Raw genomic sequence first — 22,003 nt, forward strand, 5'->3', positions numbered from 1 at the left:
ATAGCCTCGGCTATCACCTCATTATGTCTTGTCGTGATGGTCAAGTGGATTAAGGCGTCTTGTACATACCAGTTGCGTTGCTCCTGGGAGTATGGGTTCGAGTCACTTCTGGGGTGTGAGTTTTCAGTTGCATATTGTCCTGGGGACCATTCAGGCTTGTTCGCATATATATATATATATATATATATATATATATATATATATATATATATATATATATATATATATATATATATATATATATATATATATATATGCAATTGACGATCACAAAACACTAATCATTTTCAGCGGAAAATCCACAGACAAATATGAAATGAGGTGAACGTTTCGGCTTGTTAAAGCCTTTGTCAACACCAGACTGGCTGAAACGTTCACCTCATTTCATATTTCTCTGTCGATTTTCTGCAAATAAATAAATATATATATATATATATATATATGGCACAACTCTCCTAAACACGAGAGTTAAGTATACAACTTTAGAACACTTTCCCACCAGGAGACTCGAACCCTAGCCAGCACAGAAGCCTTCCAGCAACTGGCATAACAGGTACGCCTTAACCCTCTGCACAACCGCTCAGACCAGGGTTAAGGCGTATCTGTTATGCCAGTTGCTGGAAGGCTTCTGTGCTGGCTAGGGTTCGAGTCTCCTGGTGGGAAAGTGTTCTAAAGTTATATATATATATATATATATATATATTAAGGCGTACCTGTTATGCCAGTTGCTGGAAGGCTTCTGTGCTGGCTAGGGTTCGAGTCTCCTGGTGGGAAAGTGTTCTAAAGTTATATATATATATATATATATATATATATATATATATATATATATATATATATATATATATATATATATATATATATATATATATATATATATATATATACATATACATATATACCAGCACTCATAGACTTTCGGGCAGGTCCTTAATTCTAGTTTCGCTGGATACAACCCTGCCAAACCGTTTAACATCCAGTTACTCATTTTACTGTTGAGTTAAACAGAGGCTATAGTTAGTATCCTGGCCTCCCCAGCCAGGATACGAACCCAGGACAAAGCGTTCGTGAAACGGGAGGCAAGCAGCTTACCTCTACGCCATAGGGACTTTTTTCAACGTTATCATATATTAACCTTTCTGACCTCTTCAGCTTCCTACTACAAATATTACTATCCTCTTTTTGTTGCACAGCATAAGTTCAACAATAATCCATTAACAGTAGCTTCTAGTAGAGATAAAAACCATCAACGCATGCTTAGATAAGACAATCCCATTACGAGAATACACTGATTTCTCTCCATAGAATAGTTCCAATTGTCAAGAATTCCACTTATTATTGGGATCTTAATTTTGCACCTAACTCAGTACCTGTCCTAACATTTTGAATTAGTTCCTCACACCTAACTTTACCTAAATAGTATCATTCACAATAACACAAATTACAGGTTTAATAACCTTACCAACCATAATATGCAAGAACACCAATCACTGTTGATAATACACACTAATGATGTGTTCGTCAACATACAGACTTACCCAACAATAGGATGCTGAAAATTAATGGATTTTTCTACTCTGTTTATTATCTCCTGAATGTATGGCGGATGTTTGAACACATATTTGACGAACTGGCCGACCCACCAGACTCCTGGCTCGCCCACCAGACGTATTAGGCGATCAGAGATGTCTCTTGGGATGGCCAAAGGTATGTGCTCTGGTTTGGGATTTGTAAAGGACCCTTGAAACTGGATCGCTTGTGAATCATTTCCTCCTGTCAAAAGATCAGGGATATACAAAATGTTCTGATGCTAGTCAATAATTATTTTACATGAGAGATTCTCAACAATGCACACCTACCAACAAAGTGTTTTCTTTGTAATACAGAAAAATATAACATTTTCATTGGGTTTATTAATTGAATGTATATCTCTGATTAGCATGAATAGACCTGCTCTCCACTTTGGGTTCACTATAGCCTGTGCTACTTTCAATTTTTGTTCTGAGTAGCTGAATCTAAAACAACAACTTATTTGAATATTCATGTTGGCATGTTATACGTGAATCTTGTAAGACCAGCCGACCACCCCTCCACTCAGCCTGCTTGCCCGGCACCCAATACCCACTCACCCACCTCATGCCCCCAGTACCTGTCTATGCACCCAGCATCCGCCCACTGAACGTCGCCCGACAAGTCACTTCCTGACAGACTTTGGACAATGATTGCAGTCAGCCTATTACACACAGGCAATACTGGAACACACTTTCTCTTCCTGGCAACCAGCAATGTCTAAAGTCAAAGCAGCCCGTCTTCCCAAACTCTAGAAGTCATTAAAGAGTAGTATGATGTGAGCTGTAGCGACTAATTGTTGTTTTTGACAAATTAGCCACTATAGCTTACCCCGTTTTAGGGTGAAATTGGAGTAGTATCGAGTCCTTCTCTGGGTATCATTTTGTATCAATTAGAAGTATATGATGTATTTATCAGTGTCGAATGTTAGTTGTCAGTCCTGGCTTTGGTTGTGGCAAAATTTGTTGCAAAATCTTACCCAGTTTTCGATTGAAATTGACGTGGGATTGAGACAATTTTCGGGTAATAGGTTAATTACGAGTGTATATTGCAATTAATAGAGTCAGGTTTTAGCTCTTTAGCTCACCTCTAGACGTTTATGGGTGTAATTTCGTTATTGCTATTTAAATTTTCTTGAAATTTAAAATAGTTATCACTGAGAGTATATAAAACAGAGTTCTCGGTCTGGAGCTGATATATCGGTCTCAGTTTGCTTTTGTATTTTCATAACTTTTCAACCTATTTTCATGAGAATTAAAATACAGTTATTTTAGACGTAGAAGAAAATACATTGTTTTTAGATTTCAGCACCTGTCTGCAGTCGTAGCCTCATGTAATTTCCTTACTATCAGCCTGATTTTCATATGATTAAAAAAGTTATTTTAGACATATAATAATAAAAAAATAGTTCTTGTGCTCAAAATCCTGTCCAACGACTTAGTTCTCTCTTGTAATTTCATTATTATTTGCTAAATTTCCATGAAATTAAATTATAATTAACTTAGTCATAGTAAGAAGAAAAGCCAGTGTTCTCAGGCTACAGCTCCTATTGACCGCCTTAGTCCTGTCTTGAAATTTTGCTACTAAATATCCAATGCATAATAAATTAAAAACATAGGATCTGTATCAATATCACAATCATTTTAAACAATGTGAAAAAAAAATTAGCATTTCGAACCCCAAACCACACCCACAAACTGTAATTTTGTAATTACGAGTTTAAAAAGTCCACTCGTGGATGTCAAATAAAAAACTCACGCTAAACTTAGAAAAAAACCTATTACATTTTATATGGAAACAAATCATGGAATATGATTCCATATGTTTTTTTATATGGAAACAAACAATAGACAATGTTGACATTAATTGTAAAATTGAGGGAAAGATTTTTGGCCTATACATAGAGAAGAGACTTAGCTTCAATACTTACATACAGCACACACTCATAAAAAGTATCTAAAATTGTTGATATTTTCTAAAATAAAAAAGTTATTATGTCCCCCACTTTACTCTTACATTATACTACTTACTAATCTATTCCTATCTAACTTACAGTATCTGCCCATGGAGTTATACCACTGCAAACTAACTTAATTACATCGTCACACAACAAAACATCAGTTATCAGAAATATAACAAATTCTGTATTCAGACAACACACAGCCCCTTTGTTTAAATTCCTGAACATACAAAACATACACTCACTCCACACATTCACTAGTACTATTTACACATGGTTTTTGAAAAGGCCGATCTGCTACTGATCTCTAAGTCTTTCCGCTAAGTGGCATCAGTCGCTGGATGAGGCCAAGATCAGCTGTGTTGTTTCTCTAGACATAGCAGGAGCGTTTGATCGGGTCTGGAACTCTGGATTACTAGTGAAGCTTCAAGAACTATGCATCTCAGGTTTCATCTTATGGTTAATAAAAGACTACCTTCAAGAACGAACTCTAAGAGTCCAACAGATCCATTGAGAGTTTTCTCAATGGAGCAGAATCTGAAACCCACTCAGTTGGTGCCAGCATTCGACACGGTTGTGTGTTTGGCTCTCTGCTGAGGAATGTCTATTTCAATGACATTCCTATGTCATTAAAATATACTCAGAAACCTTATGTGGGACATTTGGGGCTTGACTCTATTTATTTAATTATTAAAGTAATGAAATCAATTACAAAGGACCACCCGCTTTTATAGAAAAGAGGGAAACTAATAAAAAAGTGATCATTAGAAATTCCAGGAAGAACCAGTGTCTATGGCTAAATATAAGGAAGTATAATCACTTAAATAATTAATGGGCTGTTTAGATAATTAACTTGAATCAAAGTCTCAAACACCTACATTAGGGGGTCATTGCTAGAACTTCATATACGTCTAGGAACTAGTGTGGTTCGTGCACCAGTTCATTGTGTAATAACTAATCTTATGACCAAATTAAAGAAATCTATAGAAAATTATCACCAGTAAATATAAGGATCATTAGCATCAGAAATTTATCATTCTAATAAACACGTATTATCTCCAATGTACACAGCATCCAATTAAATGATAGGATAGAAGTAATGAAAATTTGAATAAAGAAATGAATACGAAAAGTCTTAGCTTTAAGACGATTTCATTGAAATCGTTTAAATTCCTCATTACGAATCTCATTTATTAATCTCAATTACGACATCATTTACGAATCATCCTCGGGATCTCCGGAATTCCTCGTAGAACACTGGGAGATGAATAACACGGGTAAGGTAACAGCTCGTGGATTCCTCACACGCAAGCTGTAATTTAAGGGATATTACGTAGCATTGCACTAGGCTACTGAAATATCTATATTCATGGAAATGGAAAATAAATTAGTTATAATACTTACATGGGTTTTGTTTAGGTCGCTCAATGTAACAACAAGCTGCCCCGACATATACAATCTCTAATGATGCATCAAAAGGGAATTAAATATACTTAGCTAAGGGGTACAGATTATGTTGAGGCTTGCTGAAACCGCGTCCCAAGCTCCACTCTCACAATGGCGGACACGTGGTTGATAGCTTGGCTTGAATGTCGACGCGTTTTAGTTGGCCGGTCACGACAGATCATGTAGAACAATATCAACTAGTTCTATGATGAGTATCTGGGTAATTCTTGCTGACAACTTCACCGTAACATGTCTCAGACTCTGACACCAAGACCGTGTTGCTCAATTCCGCAACACGAGACTTCACGCCGCACTCAGGCATCTTGTCCTCCTCAGAGCACTATGGCGTCTCCCCCTTCACCCGCTAGCATCCCGCATTCGCCACAGAAATTATTTATCACAAATAATATTATTTCGCGTAATTGTGGCTGAAATGCTTTAATAAAGACTGGGTTGTAATTCTAGGGAGTTAAATACTATTACTTTCTCGTCTTATGGTAGTAAACAAGAAATGGAGAAGATTTTAGTTTTCTCCATGGCATTCACGAGTGACGGTAAAATTATTACTTGATAACAATTGTAACTAAAAACTCTCGATTTGGAATTATTTGGGAGTTATGTTATCCATAAATAATTATCACACGGAATACTGATGATTTTTAGAGAATCACATTCAATTCTCTAACACACTGGATATAAATGTGTTTTACTAGGTATAATCTGACGCAATACTGGTGCTTGGTTTCGTAAGAATTCCAGCATCCTTATACAGATATAATAATTAGTTCATGTGAACATCACCGTTAGTAAATTTTAGTAACTACAGTAATTAGTATATTTTAATACTAGTTTATAATAATACAATAGTATTGTATTAGTGTTGGAAATTTCCAACATAACTCCGGGGGGAAATTTATCGGGTTGCAATGTAATGTTGAGTACTGACATACCCATCCCGAAGTTAGTATTAATATTAATATGTTAGTATGTTAGTACACACATAACGGATGTCCCGTAATTGTCAAGGACATACAAGAAACTTAAGTCTTGCAGATTTCATGTTGAATGGAACATGTTATTATGAATTATCTAACGTTAATAACTAAGAAAGCCTACAATAAACTCTGTGACTGGTGTCGCTATGACATGTAATGTTTATGTTACTAAGTCTTAAAGTCTTGTAAACTCTCAGATACTCTAGACGAAATAATGTTGTCATTAATAGCCTATACAACAATTAAGAATTAAATCATACAATTTAAATAACTGAGAATCTACTGTGATGTGAATGTTCTGGGTCATGGTGACTTGTAACGATTTGTTACTGATATCACACCACAGTATCATCATGATTACTTAAATTGGATGGAAAATTATTTGCTCTTAGTTAGAGCTATAATAGGCTTGTAGTTTCCGTTTGCATTGCTCTAGTGGAAACATGTATTAAATATTGAAATATTAAATGATTAAGTTATCGGTAATCAGGAACTCCCTAAAGCTTACAATAACTCAACAACTAGGGTCGCAGTGACATGTAATGGTGTATTACGTAGCTGCTGAATTGTAGGCAAACTCAGAAAAAGTTCCTAAGAACTGATAACATTATTGTATAAGTTATATTCTACATTATTATACAGTAAAATATTATTGGGTCATTCAAGATCAAGGAGACTATGACACTACAGTAAGGTCACTGTCTAGGGTCGCTGTGACTTGTAACTATTGAGTTACTAGACAATAACATCACGCAGCATCATGATCACCCCAAAATCAAATGAGGAAATTTAATTTAATGTGCACTGCCGTGCAGGAGTCATTCTGACTGATAGTATAACTAATTTGCTAACTAGCTAAAATAGTGTAATATTAGAGAACTGAAAAGATTTATTCATTAAATCAAGGAAAATTCTGAGTCGACAGTGAGATTAGCAGCCTAGTCATTCTGACTTATGAGCTAATTAAATTGCAGCTCATAGGCTTGACACTGTAAACTTGTTAATACGAAATCACCTTTATATGAAAATTGAGTTTATTAAATCAGTCTCTATAAGTATAGTCAACTGTAATTAATGGTGAGTACAGATTAGGCTAGTACTCAGTTGACACTAACTAAAGTCCCTAAACCTACCTAAATAAATGGTTTAAATTTCTAACCTACCTAAGTAAGGGTCTAAGCTAATTGTGAGCAAAAATGTACTCGAATTAACATTGAGAGCTGTATTGAGCTCATTAACAGGTTGAGCTATATTGAGCTCATTAACCGTTAACAGAGAGAGCTATATTGAGCTCGTTAACAGTTAACAGGGCGAGCTATATTGAACTCGTGAACATGGTGAGCTATATTGAGCTCGTTAACAGAGTTAACACGGTGAGCTATATTGAGCTCGTTAACATGGGGAGCTATATTCAGCTCATTAAGCATGTCAACAGGGTGAGTTATATTGAACTCGTTAACAGGGTGAGCTATATTGAGCTCGTTAACATGGGGAGCTATATTGAGCTCATTAAGCATGTCAACAGGGTGAGTTATATTGAACTCGTTAACAGAGTTAACAGGGTGAGCTGTATTGAGCTCGTTAACATGGGGAGCTATATTGAGCTCATTAAGCATGTCAACAGGGTGAGTTATATTGAACTCGTTAACAGCGTTAACAGGGTGAGCTATATTGAGCTCGAATTAACGAGGTGGAGTATTGTATCGTTCAATTATCATGGCGAGCAGTGCTCGTGACATGGGGAACATTAAAGCGTTCAATTATCATGGCGAGCAATATTGAACTCGTATTCCCATGGGGAACAATAAGCACTCAATTGTTACGTTAATTCTAAGGTGAGCTATATTGAGCTCATGAAGCATGTTAATTAACAATGCTGATGTTTAATGATAATGCATTAAACAAAGGGAAACCTAAGATTGCTGGAAATTAAATTACTGCTACGATTAATCCTATTCAAGATAACTTGTAACATTTTCCCAACCTAAACGTTTCACAGGTTATTAGTTCTCTGTAGATTCAATTACGTATTGGTAAGTTTGCAAGTTTGTTCGTGCTGCGCTCCTACATTAATTAAGTAGAAACGAAAGAAAACAACTCAAACAAAATTGATGCAAGTATTTATCGCTAACTCTTAGTGCAGAAAACATTGTATTAAGAAGGTTTTCTTGGCAAACCTCAAGCGCAAGTATTATGGACCAGTGGTCCTAGTGAATTTATAATTACAGAAGTTGCTTGATGACTTCATAGTATTACTAAATTCAGGAAATGCCAGTGGCATTGAGTGCTAGATTCTCTAGCCTAATATTATTAATTACCTAGGGAGTGCTAGATTCTCTAGCCTAACATTATAATTTACCTAGGAAGACTGAGTGTGGTCAATTATTAGTTGACGAGAATAATTCTAGGTCTGCAGTGGATTCAATGGCTTGGTCACTGTGACTTGTACTTGTTTGAGTACGGACCACTGGTTTTCCACTGAGAGCTATGAAACATCTCGGCGAGTACTAATTGCACTACATTCAATCTGAGTTTATTACTCAGCTGTGTTTCTCATTTTAGCTTGCTGCTGGAGAATTGATTTACTGCTGACTAATTTGTTATTGTTGGCAGGCTTAGGCTTGTTCACATTCAGAACTTTACCAGTAAGTAAGTAGCCACCTGCAGATTGGAGCATATTCATGCCCAATCGTTTAACATGTCCAGTTATAAACTGGTAATAGTAGTCTGCTCCTATTAGTACATTTACATTGTTAAGGCGGTCAGACGTTAACTTGTTGTCAGCCAAATTAATTTCACGTTCCTGCAGGAAGTGGGCTGTGTACCCCAGACCCTTAATATTTAAGTCAAAAGGTATTTGATCTACAACAATGACTTGGACAGCCTTGGCATGACTACCTAGTCGTACAAACGGTTGAACTACTGAGTATTCATGGGTTCCTCGATTTATCATGAACCCTGACAAGTTTAATTTTACCTGTCTGATTGGTTGTAAATTGAGTGCCTCTGCAGCTTTCTGAGTTATGAAAGTTCTCTGGGAACCTTGATCAAATAGTCCACGAGTGGTGATCTTGGCTCCTCTGTTCTTTACTTGAAGTTGGGCAGTAGGCAAAGCAGCATCCACTTGAGATGCTTGTGAAATTACGCTGTACACATCTCGCACCTTGCAGCACTGTACTGGTGTAGATTCTCTACCTCCTATTCTAGGATTGACATAATTTGTCCTAACTAATTTGCACAGTGCAGCATGATGCTTGCCCTTTCTACACCTATTGCAGGTGTTCAGTGGGGTGTCACAGCTATTAACATTGTGTGATTTGAGACACCTAATACATTTGTGTAACTGTTTGAGTCGACTGACTCTTGTGTCTCTATTAGGGTAATTAGTACATTTGTACAGAGAATGTTTTTGATTGCAAAACAAGCATAGCCCCATCCTACAGCTCGTTTAGGGGTTACCGGTTTAGGTAAAACAGTACTTGTAGGTTGTGATGGTTTTGCTGCTTGCATTTGTTTGTTATTTATTCTCTTGTGAGTACTTGGTGTACTCTGGGGTGCCATTACTGGGCTCTTGGGAGTGCTCTTTGGACTATTAGGTCTCTTAGGAGCACCTGTGGAGTTATTGGGAGTGCTCTTTGGACTATTAGGTCTCTTAGGAGCACCTGTGGGGCTCTTGGGCCTTACTGATGAATCAGTGTTTAACTCATTGTTATTACATTGATTATTAGTACCCTTATTACCGAGTGACACTGTCACTTTAGGAGTTTCAGGTAAGGAAACTGATGTGGGTACAGTTTCGGTGCATTCAGATGAGGCATTAAGTGCCTGGTTTGCTGTATGATTGCTTATATTGCGCAAACCTGTAAATATATCCTGCATTGACAGGGTATTACCATTCTGGTATACATATAATTTATTGAGTGTGTCACCAGACAATTTTCTTTGGATGATAATTTTAGTCATCCACTCAGCAGTTGGGTGATCCACCTCTTTACTGAAGGAATTTAACAGTGACTCAAGCTGAAAACTAAAGGCTTGTAAAGAGTCAACTGATTGTTCTGGTGGAGATAAATCTAGTAATTGATGTACAAGGTTTATAATAGTCTTCTCATTGTTAGCACTTACTTTAGAAGGCTGGTGTGAGCAATTGTGACCATTACTTGTATTGCTTAAGGCTTCTTGCTTAGCTTCAGCTTTAATTACAGCTTCGGCTGCTGCTGCAGCATTAGCTTTATCATTTTCTGGTTCAGATTCACTGATTATTGCAGCTTCACTAAGAATTTCATCTGCAGCTTCACTTGTTTCTCTGGGTTCTTGTGAGGAGCTAGCTAATTCAGTAGCCTCATGTATTGAACTTATAGAATCCAGGGAACATTGAGAAGAGCTGTCTGAAAATTGATCAGACTCTGTGAATAAATTATTACATGAAGTTGTATTAGATGAGATGTTAGAAAATGAAGGTTGAACTTCAGTTGTTGATCCTGTATAGTGATCAGTATTGATTAGAGGATTCTCCTCATCTTGAGGTAGCTCAAGTATTTCATCTGAGTTGGGTGTTTGCTCGGGTGTAGGTCTATTAAAGAATTGTTTTATCCACTCCGGAACATCTTGTGTTGCAAGCACCTTTTTATATCGGTCTAACTTGTCTTGAATGATATGTTCATATTCATCAAGATCAGATTTTGTCAGATGTAATTTGTCTGAGTCAGTATTACTGACATGGAGTAAGTTCCTATAAGACTCGATTACAACCTTTATATAGTCATATTTTTGGTTAGCTACCCTTATGGAACTTACTAGTCTGAAGATGTCAACTGGGTTAGTTTGTATACCGTTGTCACATTTGGCAAGTAGTTTTGATAGGTGAACTTGAAGACTTCTCAAGAATCTTGCAGTCCTTTCTGGAGTAGCCATCCTTGTGGTAAATTTGAGCCTTATAGGGCTTATATAGCTACTTGTACAGATATGGTGTCTGCTCCTTGATGTAGAGCAGGTATAATTATTGACAGCCTGATATTTTCTTGAGGCTGATTGTAATTTACCTCATTTAGAGGTTAGCTACCTACCTAATAATAAGCAACTAAGATTTGAGTGGTACCTTGGTCTCACTACAGGTGTTCCTTAGCTTAGCTCTTCAAAATCAGCCTTGGATGGGTAGTGAACTTACAGTAACACTCAAAGATGTACATAGAAATATGCAATAAAATATAATTTCACAATAAATGGTTGATCACCCTTGATAGGGTCAGAACAAGAATGAATAATATATGCCACTAACTAGCTCAAGCCTAGTCGTGAGAATTTCTACTTAAGAAACTACAAATTTATTTAGTCTGTGTTTGTGCCAAATTCAGCACAATCACAGCGTAAATTCCTACCTATTAAAGGTTGGCAAAGATTATATTGTGGTGCAGTAATGTGCAAATAGTTGTGCTGCATTTTTGTTTTTTTTGGATTTTATAGTTTTATATAATATATACACTGGTAGAAATTATGTGTATAAGAAATTAAATGAACACAAGAGAATTAATTGTGTTTGGCAAGTATTCTACTGCCGTAAATAATATCTAACTCCTGAATGTACTCCTAATTGTGGAATAAAATGTTATCAGGGTTAGTAATGATTAATTAGTATGGGATCAGCAATTTATATTAGTATATTGGATCCTAAAATGTTAATGATCCACTGACTTGAGTGAATCAGTAATTATGGAATGAATTCAGGCTATAATAGACAGTCTGCTGACAGCTGTATATTGAAATATTTGTATAGCCCAAATAGTTAACACATAATTGGTGTTAGTGAGGAATTAATATACAAGTTATGAGCTGTTGCTCCTGGTGACCTAAAGATTCTTACTTCAGTATGAAGTGTAGGCCTAAGTGTTGAAAGGCAATTAACTGTGTCCCACGAGTGCTACCTTATACATGAGGTGTAAGTAGCAATGACTTGGTGTGACTTAGGCTAACCTATGTGTTACGCTGTTGGTAGATACAATTAATTAAAATGGTTAGTCTAGACTACTTCACACGGTGATTAGTTATTACTAATTAGTATGTATATTTATAATTTATGTTTATCCGGTTCGAAGGACCATAGTGTGGGACATTTGGGGCTTGACTCTATTTATTTAATTATTAAAGTAATGAAATCAATTACGAAGGACCACCCGCTTTTATAGAAAAGAGGGAAACTAATAAAAAAGTGATCATTAGAAATTCCAGGAAGAACCAGTGTCTATGCCTAAATATTAGGAAGTAAAATCACTTAAATAATTAATGGGCTGTATAGATAATTAACTTGAATCAAATTTTAATAATTGATTCCTTGCTGCTGGGTCGTGCGTTTTAATATTAGTATATTTTGTTTGCGAGGCACTAAACATTAAGAAGTCAACACCAGCAATCAACAGCCAATTAATGCACAACTATATTCTACCCATTTCAAGACTCCGCTCCAATATACAAGCATCAAGAAATATGGACCAATAGGCTTTCTACAATCACTTCCATTTCAATACCCATTGTTTCGTGTTCTGTCTTGTGTTGATGAAATTAATACCCTATTAATGCCACCTCTTGTTCTGTCTTGTGTTGATGAAATTAATGCCCTATTAATGCCACCTCACCCCATCCACCTCACTCAAATGTAGATATAAACAAAATCGAAGATGTGTAAGTTCTATTCAGTTGTGTATTTGTAAACTAAAGTCTTTGAAAATGTAATAAGTTTTACGAAACGCGCTCGTGTCGCGTCAGACTAGAAATAAAAATGAATTTTGGAGAAGTGATTTTTGAATTACCTCCAACACTGAAAAGAAATGTATGAAAGATTGAGAAAATTCGTGTTAGAATTATTAATCTTACTTTTTCGGTAATATTTAATAATATATGTCTACAGGAAAGACTGCTACCAAAATATACTAATATTAAAACGCACGACCCAGAAGCAAGGAATCAAGCCTTCACGATAAAATATCGCCAGGATCTGATTCGTGATCAGATATACAAGGCAGAGAATGAAATCAAAGACAACAAAACGCAACTACTTCATGCTACAAACGAGTGGAGAAATAGCAACATCGACGAAAGTATCCGTACCCGCACTGAACAACATCTCGACATCCTCACAGACCAACATCACCTCAACACTGAAACAAGGATTATCAAGAAACTAGCAACATTATATGGAGGACCTATGGCAATTCCACGACCAAGAGATGGCTTCCTGAACCTTGCAGGAATTAACCTCACTGAGGACCAAGTCACTCTCCTAAATTTGGGCATAGACTGTCACGTTATGTCCAGACCGAGTGAGATGGCCCGGAAAGTAGAGTTGGAAATTCTGTTGGACGACATATTCGACCTCGAGACACAAAAGAAGGTCACTACCAAAGATACCTTACAAGCAGAACTTATTGCAGAAGGAGGATAGAATCGAGGCAATTACAGAAGCACCATACTGTCCCCAGAGCTCAAAGCGGCAGCTAAAAGCCTTCGTGAGAACAAGGAGATAATTGTCAGGAGAGGTGACAAGTCGCCAATATATGTCATTCTTAAAAAAGACGAATATCTGTCGAAAATGAACCTCATACTCTCTGACCAAACTAAGTTCCAAAGGGAAATGAAGGACACTACAGCCGAATTGAAAGCAAAAGTCAACAAACTGATCGAAACTGTGAACGCCAAGAAATCCGGACTCCACCTGCCAAAGATCATTGGGGAATATAAACCTGGATATGCGTATGGAAATGTCAAGACACACAAGCCTGGAAACCCATTTCGGCCAATCATTAGCCAGATACCCACACCCACGTACAGACTGGCGAAGCGACTCAACGGCCTGCTGACTCCTTATGTTCCTTGCGCCTTCAGCCTGAAGTCTCCAAAGGAATTTGTTGACTTACTGCGGGGCACACGGGCCACAGGGATAAGAGCCTCGTTGGACGTAGAATCGCTGTTTACCAACGTACCTGTGGACGAGACAATCGGGATGATAGCCGACAGAGTGTATCGTGATCCAGCCTGTACTCCTCTTGACATACCCGAAAATATCCTAAGGAAACTACTCCAAGCTTGTACTAAAGAGGCACCCTTCTTGAGCCCGGATGGGCACATGTATAAGCAAGTAGATGGGGTAGCCATGGGTTCTCCCCTAGGTGTCCTGTTTGCAAACTTCTACATGGGTACCATCGAGCAAAAAGTCTTAGTCGACATGAACTTGAAACCGGCCATATACTGCAGGTATGTTGACGACATTTTTACAAAGGAATCTGATGTCAGACATCTGCAGGAGCTGAAGGAGGCATTTGAGCAGAGTTCCGTGCTGCGTTTCACTTACGAGATGGAAAAGGATGGGAAGCTGCCCTTTCTAGATGTAACAGTCATGGAAAAGAGCGGAGGTTTCCACACTGCAGTCTACACTAAGGAAACGAACATAGGAATATGCCTAAATGCCAACAGCGACTGCCCAGACAGGTACAAGAGGAGTGTTGTTAACGCATATGTCGACCGTGCTCTAAGCCACAGCTCAGAATGGAAGCAAGTCGACGAAGAACTCTGTAGGGTAAGGCAGGTCCTAGTCAACAACGGCTTCTCCAATGGTTTCGTCGAAGACATCATAAGAAGGAAAGTGAAACGCCATGCAACCTCTGAAGAGACAACTAACACAACACCTATACCCCCTATTAGACTATTCTACAGGAACTTCTTTTCCACAGCTCATAAAACAGAGGAAAGGGTCCTGAAAGATATTGTTAATAGAAACGTTATCCCTACAGACAAAAATCAGAGGATACAACTGACGATTTACTATAAAACCAGAAAAACGGCCAGCCTACTCATGAGAAACTCTCCAGACACAAAGCAGAACGCTTTAAAAGAGACCAACGTCGTCTATGCCTTCAAATGCCCACTTGGGGACTGGAAGCTCCAAAAAACCCAGTATATAGGCAAGACAACAACATCTCTTTCTAGGCGTTTAACGATGCATAAACAACAGGGCTCCATTAAGGAACATATAATCTCTTCCCACAACCAAACCATCGCCAGAGAAATCCTAGTAAACAACACAGAAATCATCGATAGATACAGCGATAGCAGGCGGCTTGACGTTTGTGAGGCACTACACATTAAGAAGTCAACACCAGCAATCAACAGCCAATTAATGCACAACTATATTCTACCCACCTCAAGACTCCGCTCCAATATAGAAGCATCAAGAAATATGGACCAATAGGCTTTCTACAATCACTTCCATTTCAATACCCATTGTTTCGTGTTCTGTCTTGTGTTGATGAAATTAATACCCTATTAATGCCACCTCTTGTTCTGTCTTGTGTTGATGAAATTAATACCCTATTAATGCCACCTCACCCCATCCACCTCACTCAAATGTAGATATAAACAAAATCGAAGATGTGTAAGTTCTATTCAGTTGTGTATTTGTAAACTAAAGTCTTTGAAAATGTAATAAGTTTTACGAAACGCGCTCGTGTCGCGTCAGACTAGAAATAAAAATGAATTTTAGAAAATTGATTTTTGAATTACCTCCAACAGTGAAAAGAAATGTACGAAAGATTGAGAAAATTTGTGTTAGAATTATTAATCTTACTTTTTCGGTCATATTTAATAATATATATATATATATATATATATATATATATATATATATATATATATATATATATATATATATATATATATATATATATATATATATATATATATATATATATTATATATTTATATATTATTAAATATGACTGAAAAAGTAAGATTAATAATTCTAACACGAATTTTCTCGATCTTTCTTATGTTTCTTTTCACTGTTGATGGTAAATGAAAAATCAATTCTCCAAAATTCATTTTTATTTCTAGGCTGACGCGACACTTGAGCGCGTTTTGTAAAACTTATTACATTTTCTAAGACTTTAGTTTACACACACACACAACTTATAACTGAATAGAGCTTAAACATCTTCGATTTTTTATACCTGCATTTGGGTGAGGTGACATGTTACAACAGTTTTGGATGAGGTGAAAACAAACTTTTAACACAAGCCAGAACACGAAACAATGGGTATTGAAGGTAAGAATGGAAGTAATTGCAGAGGGCCCATTTGCCCATATTTCTTGATGCTTCTATACTGGAGCGGAGTCTTGAAGTGGGTAGAATTCTAACCACTTCAAGACTAAGGACTCTACACTAAGGAAACAAACATAGGAATGTGCCTGAATGCCAACAGTGACTGCCCAGAGAGGTACAAGAGGAGTGTTGTTAACGCTTATGTCGACCATGCTCTCAGCCACAGCTCAGAATGGAAACAAGTCGACGAAGAACTCTGTAGGGTAAGGCAGGTCCTAGTCAACAACGGCTTCTCCAATGGTTTCGTTGAAGACATCATAAGAAGAAAAGTGAAACGCCATGCAACCTATGAAGAGACAACTAACACAACTCCTATACCCCCTATTAGACTATTTTACAGGAACTTCTTTTCCACAGCCCATAAAACGGAGGAAAGGGTCCTGAAAGATATTGTTAGTAGAAACGTTATCCCTACAGACAAAAATCAGAAGATACAACTGACAATTTACTATAAAACCAAAAAAACGGCTAGCCTACTCATGAGAAACTCTCCAGACACAAAGCAGAATGCTTCAAAAGAGACCAACGTCGTCTATGCCTTCAAATGCCCTCTTGGGGACCGTAAGCCTCAAAAAACTCAGTATATAGGCAAGTCAACAACATTTCTTTCCAGGCGTTTAACGATGTATAAGCAACAGGGCTCCATTAAGGAACATATAGTCTCTTCCCACAACCAAACCATCACCAGAGAAATCTTAGCAAACAACACAGAAATCATCGATAGATACAGCGATAGCAGGCGGCTTGACGTCTGCGAGGCACTACACATCAAGAAGTCAACACCAGCAATCAACAGCCAATTAATGCACAACTATATTCTACCCACTTCAAGACTCCACCCCAATATAGAAGCATCAAGAAATATAGGCCAATAAAAATAGGCCTTCCGCAGTTACCTACATTTAATACCCATTGTTTCGTGTTCTGTCTTGTGTAAAAAGTTTATTTTCAACTCATCCAAAACTATTGTAACATGTCACCTCATCCAAATGTAGGTATAAAAAACTCGAAGATGTTTAAGTTCTATTCAGTTAAAGTTGTGTGTGTGTGTGTAAACTAAAGTCTTTGAAAATGTAATAAGTTTTACGAAACGTGCTCAAGTGTCGTGTCAGACTAGAAATAAAAATGAATTTTGGAGAATTGATTTTTGAATTACCATAAACAGTGAAAAGATAACAAAGAAAAATCGAGAAAATTCGTGTTAGAATTATTAATCTTACTTTTCGGTCATATTTAATATCTTCCCACAAGCAGACCATCACCAGAGAAGTCTTAACAAACAACACCAAACATATCATCAATAGATACAGCGATAGCTGGCGGCTTGACATCTGCGAGGCACTACACATCAAGAAGTCAACACCAGCAATGAACAGCCAATTAATGAACAACTATATTCTACCCACTTCAAGACTCCGCACCAATATAGAAGCATCAAGAAATATGGGCCAATAGGCCGTTTGCAGTTACTTCCATTCTTCCCTTTAATGTATCCAATTTATGCCCATTGCACTGTGTTCTGTCTTGTGTTGAAAGTTTTCTTCACCTTATCAAAAACTGTAGTAACATATCACCTCACCCAAATGCGCGTATATAAGACGAAAGCTGTTTAAATGACAGCATAGTAGAACTCTGTTTAGTGTTTACAGGTTATAGGTGTGTGTGTGTGTAAACCAAAGTCTTTGAAAATGTAATAAGTTATTACGAAATGCCTTCAAGTGTCGCATCAGACTAAAAATAAAAATGAATTTTGGAGAATTGATTTTTCAATTACCATCGACAGTAAAAAGAAACATAAAAAATATTGAGAAAATTCGTGTTAGATTTATCAATCTTACTTTTTCGGTCATATTTAATAACATATATATATATATATATATATATATATATATATATATATATATATATATATATATATATTATATATATATATATATATATATATATATATATATATATATATATATATATATATATATATATATATATATATATATATATATATATATATTATTAAATATGACCGAAAAAGTAAGATTAATAATTCTAACACGAATTTTCTCAATTTTTCGTACATTACGCTTCACTGTTGGAGGTAAATCAAAAATCAATTCTCCAAAATTCATTTTTATTTCTAGTCTGACGCGACACGGGCGCGTTTCGTAAAACTTATTACATTTTCAAAGACTTTAGTTCACAAATACACAACTGAATAGAACTTACGTATCTCCGATTTTATATCTACATTTGAGTGAGGTGGAAGGGGTGATGTGGCATTAACACAAGACAGAACAAAGTGTGGCATTAATAGGGTATTAATTTCATCAACACAAGACAGAACAAGAGTATTAATAGGGTATTAATTTCATCAACACAAGACAGAACATGAAACAATGGATATTGAATAGAAGTGTTTGTAGAAAGCCTATTGGTCCATATTTCTTGATGCTTCTATATTGGAGCGGAGTCTTGAGGTGGGTAGAATATAGTTGTGCAATAATTAGCTGTTGATTGCTGGTGTTGACTTCTTGATGTGTAGTGCCTCGCAAACGTCAAGCCACCTGCTATCGCTGTATCTATCGATGATTTCTGTGATACAGCGATAGATACAGCGATAGCAGGCGGCTTGACGTTTGCGAGGCACTACACATCAAGAAGTCAACACCAGCAATCAACAGCCAATTATTGCACAACTATATTCTACCCACCTCAAGACTCCGCTCCAATATAGAAGCATCAAGAAATATGGACCAATAGGCTTTCTACAAACACTTCTATTCAATATCAATTGTTTCGTGTTCTGTCTTGTGTTGATGAAATTAATACCCTATTAATACTCTTGTTCTGTCTTGTGTTGATGAAATTAATACCCTATTAATACCACACTTTGTTCTGTCTTGTGTTAATGCCACATCACCCCTTCCACCTCACTCAAATGTAGATATAAAATCGGAGATACGTAAGTTCTATTCAGTTGTGTATTTGTGAACTAAAGTCTTTGAAAATGTAATAAGTTTTACGAAACGCGCCCGTGTCGCGTCAGACTAGAAATAAAAATGAATTTTGGAGAATTGATTTTTTATTTACCTCCAACAGTGAAGCGTAATGTACGAAAGATTGAGAAAATTCGTGTTAGAATTATTAATCTTACTTTTTCGGTCATATTTAATAATATATGTCTACAGGAAAGACTGCTACCAAAATATACTAATATATATATATATATATATATATATATATATATATATATATATATATATATATATATATATATATTTATATATATATATGATCGTAGTGTCACGTGCTCATTGTTATTGTGTTATATACTGTGGTGATTGCAATGTGTGGACCAATGTTCTAAGTGGTAATTAGAGCACTTGGGTCATTTGCAACAGTAAGTGTTGTGCAGTTTTCTAATAATTGGAAATTAGAGTACTTGCCGTGTGTATTATTGCCAAGGGGAAGGGGGGGGGGTTGTCATTGATGGTGATTGTTGCTAGTGTTGAGCATTCGCCGTATGTGATTGCAGTTCAGTAAATCATTGTTGGGCCGTATTCTTCAGGGTTCATGTCCCGAGTGTTATTTACTAGTGTTCTGCAGTATTGTCATTGCAACAAGATTGTAACGTAAATCACTGTGATTTGTTAGGTTGATTTATCATTGTCGTGGGTGAACTCGGCAAAAGACGAGTACTTGGGTTTTATATTCTCCTGTTTATCTGGTGGGACATCGATGTCTAGTATTCAGTGAGGTGATTGCGAGGTAATTAATATAACGTAACCAAGGGAATGCCCATTGCTTTAAGAAAATTTGTTCTTGACAATTTGAGCAACTTAAGATACGTTTGGGTTAATTATCTTTCCTGCAAGCAGCTGTGGTAGTCTCAGGGAAGTCTAGCCATCAGCCGGACAAGAAATTAGAGATCAGACAAAAAAATTATTGTCTGTCGTAATTAACGGTCAGTTGGCCGGGTAATTGACGTATTGCAGGAAGTCAAAATAGTTAACTTCGATCCGTGTTTGATCGGCTCACACGAAGGCTCCATTGTTCCATTAACGTAACGTCGTTATTTATCTCTCCGGAAGTACCGGCACTTGATTGACTCGTGGGAAGAGTAACGTCATTTTTAGAATAACGTAAACGTGGGGCTAATTACTGATATTAGACACCTGAATTGGTCTGAGTATGGAAGGCTCAGACGGAATTCATACCATAATGTAAATTGCTGAGCCAGTGTGAAATGTTGCGTATTTAATTGTTTATTTATTGATCTTGAGGATAATAATTAATTAATCTAAAAGTAATCACGAGTGATTACCGTTCTCTTAGCACGTTGGACATTGTAAAATCAGAGTTTACCATCGTTGAGTGATAGTAACCGATAACGTAAATTAACATAACTAGTAAAGAGATTAATCAGCTGTCTGGAAGTACAGGGATTAATGGGATTTACTCACTGAATGCTTGACGGGTAGAGTGTTGTGTAATTTCCGCGTTACTAGTGACAGTTGTAAGAGTTATTAAATTAACGTAAATGTTACATTGTTATTAACGTAAAAGTTACTTTGTTATTAACGTAAATCAAAGTGTTATTTGGTTGTTGATCGTCCGTGGGACGAAGTGTTAACGTAAAGATTAATTTGAGGAAGGGTTCCTGGAGTTGCCAGTGAACCCATTAGTCATTGATGTGTCATTGACAGGATACTGATTTGATTGCATTGCAACCGCTATTGAAGGTGTAGACTGCACAGAGGCGTAGAACAGTTAGGTTACTGGAGACGCGTTTCAGAACCTACTGTGTCATAGTTGCCAGTGTGATTATAGATCTGTGTCTGTATTTTTGCTTATTGATTCCTCTGTGGTCACGCCTTAGGGTCGAGTTAGTTCATTATGCAGTCCGAGGGGCTGGTGTCTAGCTGTTATTGATAGTGTCACAGGAAGGATTTCGAGTAACGTCATAGATATTTCTTTTGTTTTTGTTGTAGTAGTTAGTACTTTATTGAATAAACTAAGTTGTAATGTTTAACACTGTCTTTTCGTCACACCCCACACATTTATATGGTTTTGTAAGTGTACTGTCACACTCGAATATTAAAATTGAGACTGATTCATGAGTTTTTGACTAAATATACGGTACCACACAACAATAAATTATTGTTGTGCGAGCCCAGGACCTACTCGCTAGATTCTCTTCGGCGAATGGCAAAGGTCGGCGGCCCAAGTGGAGGGGATTTCAACTTTTTGGGGTCTCGGCGTTTGCTCGCGCCTAGTCAATTGCTCATATCTGGTCCCAGAGTGAGGAATGAGCTGCTTACTACACTGGTGTGTTAGCTAAGAAAGTCCTTCCTCAGGCGACCTAATTGAATATCACCACAGGAATAAAGGTTAAAAGAATTAAAGAACATTTTAAAAAAATTCCGAGCTCAATTCCTTTCCATTTCATTATTCCACTTTTCAAAACTCTCACAAATAGGCTCATGCAATTAATAGGTCTCTAGGAGCATGTTTAAACTGAGCCGAGGTTGGATCACATCTCTTGCTTGCAGTTTCACCGGGTTCCTTATGTGAATACAAATTATTTGATAATTCCTTGTATTCCTTGATAATTCCTTGTTAATAAAATTAGTTTCAAGGAACATTCTCATGACATGAATGAGTCTCCAGGAGTAAGTTTCAGTTGATCTGAGGTAAGATAACAGCTCTCCCTTGAAATTTCACTAGGTACTTGAATCGACAGCCCTAATGAACCCTAGTCTTAGTTTTTAGTTTAGAGAGAGAGAGAGAGAGAGAGAGAGAGAGAGAGAGAGAGAGAGAGAGAGAGAGAGAGAGAGAGAGAGAGAAGAGAGAGAGAGAGAGAGAGAGAGAGAGAGAGAGAGAGAGAGA

Source organism: Procambarus clarkii, chromosome 25, assembly GCF_040958095.1.
Source record: "Procambarus clarkii isolate CNS0578487 chromosome 25, FALCON_Pclarkii_2.0, whole genome shotgun sequence".
NCBI lineage: Eukaryota > Metazoa > Arthropoda > Malacostraca > Decapoda > Cambaridae > Procambarus > Procambarus clarkii.